General features: G+C 40.8%; 1 pseudogene; it reads left to right on the top strand.

Moving 5' to 3' along the window:
- The first annotated feature begins 692 nt into the window (after positions 1 to 692).
- Positions 693 to 5,277, top strand: LOC123143409 (glutamate--tRNA ligase, cytoplasmic-like; annotated as a pseudogene).
- The last annotated feature ends 723 nt before the right edge of the window (positions 5,278 to 6,000 follow it).

Below are 6,000 nucleotides of genomic sequence, written 5' to 3'. Positions count from 1 at the left end.
GTACATAATTAACATTATTTTAATATATGCTTTGATGTCTACTTTTTTCATACACGTTGTACCCTTTTCATTTATACATCTAAATTAATTTTTTATAATTGTTTCATATTTTCAAATACATGTTTAACATTTTTAGAAAATCATCTTTTGAACATTTTTTTGAATACATTGTTAAATATTTGTTATATACACGTTGGATTTTTTAATGATAACCCATTTTCCTGAATTATGTAAATATTTTATTACAGTGTGCAAACATTCTTTTTGATAATGTCACGAACACAGAAACTTGTGAACATTTGTGTAAATGTAACATGCATTTTTTAATGACCAATCATTCTTTTTTAATAACGCGGACAGTTTTTACAATGTATAAACATTTTCTATACATGTTTTTCATTTTTCAAATAGAAGGTTAACCTTTTTAAATTTTTATGTAAAGTATTTTTGTATAATATATATATATATATATAACATTTAAAAATATAAAAATTTAATAAAATAAGGCAGAAAGTAAAAAAGTAAAACAAAATGTGAGTAGAAAAGGAAGAAAAACAAACGACATGACATTAGCATGATGATGGGACGCCGTTACTGGGCCGGGCCAATACCTGCTGTCTGCAGGCGAGCCGTGGACTGTTGTGGTAGGACTCGCAGGGGGCTTACTAAAAAAAAAGCGGTGGTACTTCCTTCCTTCGCCCTTCAGGCTTCAGAGACTAATACGGTTCCTAGCCAAGTGTAAAAAAAAACAATTAGGGTTCCTAGCCGCCGCCATTACTGCCGGCCCTCCGCCGCGGAGCGCCCAGCCGGCCGAATCCTCCGCTGCACCGCCGCCCCGCCGCCGGTACAGTATACCAGCAGCGCCTCCCTCCGTCGAGCAGCCGCTCCCACCAGCAGCGCCTCCCTCCCTGGAGCAGCCGTCCCCGCCCAGCACGCCACCGCCCGGAGCTACGCCGCCGACCAGTCCAGAGGCAGGTAGCAACCACTCCTTCGTCCTCCCTCCTTCCCCCCTCTTCCCTCACCCCCCTCTCCTTCCTCTTGCGTCCTCTGTCTGTTCAATTTTTGTTCCTGATTTTTGTATGGGATGAGTACCTGCTGAAGATTGGATGTTGTGAGAATATAATGATGACTATTTCGTGATGAGTGCTTGCTGCATGGTTTTTCCAGTGCACATTCAAGTTTACTTACATGTGAAAGGACTTTGCTTGGAAGGTGTTTGTGATAATGCTTCTAGGGGCAAATGTTTACAAATTGTAGTTTGATTTTCTTTTTTCAGATGAGCAAATGTTTTGGTTTGAACATGTTAGGTGTGAAAGTTCAATGGATAACGATACATGAAAAGGAAAAGATTAAGTTGTTTATCTGGACGGTCTTGACCTCAAATCAAAGCTTAGCGGTTACATGCAATTCGAGAGAGTAGGAGTTTTGTCTTGGTTATTATACTGGCCGAAATTGGTCAACACATTAGTACTAGCGGTATTGTTGGCATGATAGATGTTCCAAATCTTGTTTATGATTGGGAATATAGTGGTACTGTTACACTGTGTTATTAATTTTAGCAGTCAGACCTAAAATATTACCGTTTAAAGTGATTGTTTCTCCTTTTGCGTGTTAGCTGATTGATCTTCAGGTTCAACCTTCCATATTATGTCATGCTGGCTCATGACTTGTTCATTGATCTGTCTGGCTGACAATATTTATCTGCCATTGGCAGATTTCCGCTCTTTGGTTGGCAATGGTCCGAATGGAGGTCAAACTAGCATTCCCCCAGGACAGACCGCCACTTTCCATCATTTCGGCTGCTAAGATTGCAGGTGTTTCCGTAATCATTGATCCGACCCTTGCCTCAGGTTCAGTGCCCACACTACACTTCAGTTCTGGGTAAGTGATCAGTGTTCATTTATACCTTTTAGCTTCCCTCCCTCTCTCTAATTAAGTACCACATTTCCTTTATTTTACACAAGAACTATCGACACTTTATTACCATGATATATGTTTGAATAGTTTTTTTTAAGAGTTATATGTTTGAAAAGTTACTGTAGTTGGCTCTGAAGATTACCTCTTATTTTAATCTCCTCATCCTAAAATTCCTGGTTCCAGAAAATTGTGTTGATGGCACTCACGTCTGTTAGAACATTATGTGTCAAGCAAAACAGTTTTATTTGTGAAATATAGCAGTATTTTTGTATGGTATTTTGTAGTGTCTCAGTGAATCTATCATGATTCTGCACAGGGATTTTATACATGGTGTCAACACAATTCTCCGGTACATTGCATGTGCTGCATCTGTTTCCAGCTTCTATGGCCAGGACGATATTCAGGCAGCACAAGTATGTTCTGGTTTTACGGTGTTTGACATTGATTTTCACTATCATCTCACTATGTCCTGAGTTGCTGTTGTTTGCAAATCTGTAGGTTGACCAATGGCTCGAGTACGCACCACTCATTCTCTCAGGCTCTGAATTTGAAGCTGCTTGCTTATTTCTTGATGGATACTTGGCAACTCGAACCTTTCTGGTTGGTTATGGCCTATCAATTGCTGACATTGTCGTGTGGTCAAATCTCACAGGTAATTACCTGGCTTCTTTCATCGTTGAGTAATTTATTGGTCTCTCCCTCTCTCTCTATGTCTTGACTTAGAGGTCGCAACTCTTTTCTTCAGGAACTGGTCAACGATGGGAAAGTCTAAGGAGGTCAAAGAAATATCAAAGCCTTGTACGCTGGTTTAACAGTGTAGTTGCAGACTATGGAGATGCACTGGATGAAGTTACATCTGCTTATGTTGGCAAGCGAGGAATTGGCAAATCTCCTGCGCCAAGTTTGAAAGAAAAGATGCCTGGTTTGAAGGAGAACACGTCAGGTCATGAAATAGATCTCCCAGGTGCAAAAGTTGGGGAGGTTTGTGTTCGTTTTGCCCCAGAGCCTAGCGGGTATCTCCACATTGGTCATGCAAAGGCTGCACTGTTGAACAAGTATTTTGCAGAGAGATATAAAGGGCGTCTAATAGTTTGATTTGATGACACAAATCCTTCTAAGGAAAGCAATGAATTTGTGGAGAATGTCCTGAAAGATATTGAGACGCTTGGGGTTAAATACGATGTAGTTACATACACATCGGATTATTTCCCAAAGCTAATGGAAATGGCTGAAAGTTTGATTAAGCAGGGAAAGGCATATATTGATGATACACCCAAGGAGCAAATGAGGACTGAAAGGATGGACGGCGTGGAATCTAAACGTAGGAACAGTACTGTTGAGGAGAACTTGTCGTTGTGGAAAGAGATGGTTAATGGCACCATAAGGGGTACTCAGTGCTGTGTACGTGGTAAACTTGACATGCAGGACCCAAACAAATCACTTCGAGATCCTGTGTACTACCGTTGCAACCCTGATCCCCATCATCGTGTGGGCTCAAAATACAAGGTCTATCCAACATATGACTTTGCTTGTCCATTTGTTGATGCACTGGAAGGAGTCACTCATGCTCTTCGTTCAAGTGAATACCATGATCGGAATGCACAGTACTATCGTATCCTTCAAGACATGGGCCTGCGGAGGGTAGAAATCTATGAGTTCAGCAGGCTGAATATGGTTTATACCGTTCTTAGTAAGCGCAAGCTTCTGTGGTTCGTCCAAAACAAGATGGTGGAGGACTGGACTGACGCACGCTTTCCCACTGTACAAGGCATAGTACGTCGTGGCTTGAAGATTGAAGCATTGATCCAATTTATACTGGAACAGGTAATTTCTAACGAGTTGCTCTTTTATGATCTTGTAATTATATGTATATTTGAGTAACTGAGTTATTGACTCCCTTTTTCTTTTTTTGTATTTTCTATTTGTGAAGGGTGCGTCAAAAAATCTGAATCTTATGGAGTGGGATAAACTCTGGACAATCAACAAGAAGATAGTCGATCCAATTTGTGGAAGGCATACTGCTGTGCTGAAAGAAAAATGTGTGCTTCTCACACTTGCTAATGGTCCAGAGGAACCATTTGTTCGAATCTTACCACGGCATAAGAAATACGAGGGTGCTGGGAAGAAGGCTACAACGTTCGCCAACAGAATTTGGCTAGAGTATGCTGATGCATCAGTCATTAGCGTGGGTGAGGAAGTCACTTTGATGGACTGGGGAAATGCTATCATTAGAGAAATCAAGACAGATAATGGAACAATCACTCAACTAGTTGGTGAACTCCATCTTGAAGGGTCAGTGAAGATGACAAAGCTGAAACTAACATGGCTATCAGACATTGAAGACCTTGTGTCTCTCTCTTTGGTAGATTTTGACTACCTAATTAATAAGAAGAAGGTAAGAAATCATGTTCTAAGTTCATGTAGGTAGGCATGCAATCACATGGGCGCCAGAACCATATTCTTACACTACATATGTGCTACATTATTTATCGTTCTAGTAGTCTGGATGCCTTTTCACTTGGACTAGTTATTAGATACTTATGTGGCACAGTTACTATATGTTCATCCATGGGTGGTTTGGCCAACTTATCTTTCCTCAGTAGTCAACAGCTTGAGACTTTCGATGAATTGGTTGGTCCTTGGAAACTCAACATGGCAACCTGTCCATATTCCACTCTACTAGTGTTGAAAACTGATGTAGATGATATGTAGTTTTCTTCTTTTTATATGTATGTGATGATGTTTCCTTGGATGAGTCATCTCTTCGATCATTATGTCCATGTCTCGGTCCTTCATTAAGTGGTATCTACATGTACTTTAGATCCTAATATCTAGCGCATTTTGCAGCTGGAAGAAGATGAGGACTTCCTTGACAATCTCAACCCTTGCACTCGACGAGAAGCTTTAGCTCTTGGTGACCCAAACATGCGGAACGTCAAGAAAGGAGAAGTTATACAGCTCGAAAGGAAAGGATACTACAGGTGTGATGTTCCATTTGTCCGGTCGTCCAAACCAATTGTGCTTTTTGCCATCCCAGATGGCCGTCAGAAGTCTACGTCGATTGCTACTGGAGCCTAGCTTCTGCAAACGATGTTGCTTGAATTGCGGTACCTTTTTGGGCATTACTGTTGCAGCCTCATTGGTACCAAACTGGTGTTGCAATGGCTGAAACCTGGAACTTCAGATTTTCGTTCTTCAGTGTCTCGGACTCTGTTATTCAGTATCAATTATGTATTCCTTTTGCATGTTTGGAGTGTATGCCAACTGCTACCAGGACCTGTGGATTGTGGAACAAATATCAAGATAAGAATTGGCTGATCAATTCCGTATCTGTGGTTAATGTCATGCATGGGCACTAAAGAATGTTCCTGTTTAAATACTACTCCCTCGGTCTGGAAATACTTGTCATCAAAATAGATGAAAATGGATGTATCTAGAACTAAAATACATCTAGATACATCCATTTCAATGACAAGTATTTCCGGACGGAGGGAGTACTTTTTAATTTATCTGTATTGCGGTCCTTTTCGGGAGTGAACTCAGTTCTGTTCTTGTCATGTACTCCCTCCGTCCGGAAATATTCGTCGGAGAAATGAATGTATCTAGACATAATTTAGTTCTAGATACATTTATTTTCATCCATTCCCGCGACAAATAATTCCGGACGGAGGGAGTACTATCAGATCAAACACCGGCTGATCTGCTGTGTTTTTGCAGCATAACAGTGGGTTTAGTAAATTTGGTCTCTCTAGAGTGGAGTATATTTTGTCCAAGGACCTGTTTCGCCGTGAAGGGTGACTCTGATTTGGCCGATTTTTAGAGGACACGCCATGTGCAAGAAAATTGGTGACAACCTTCGCTAATTCAAGATTCCGCCACGGCAAATTTTGGCATAACAGGCATCAAACCAAACGAGCATAGTTCATGATGGATCACCGATACAAGCAGAGACTGAATTCAAGTAAAATAAGATCACAGACTCATCTGAGTAGCACCATCGTCAACCTTTTTTTTTTCTCAAAGACTACCAACTCGTGAATGCCATATTAGCAGTTATTCTCCTCAGAGAGATCAAGGATCAAC

Source organism: Triticum aestivum, chromosome 1B (genome assembly GCF_018294505.1).
Source record: "Triticum aestivum cultivar Chinese Spring chromosome 1B, IWGSC CS RefSeq v2.1, whole genome shotgun sequence".
NCBI lineage: Eukaryota > Viridiplantae > Streptophyta > Magnoliopsida > Poales > Poaceae > Triticum > Triticum aestivum.
This window is presented reverse-complemented; position numbering and strand designations above follow the sequence as displayed.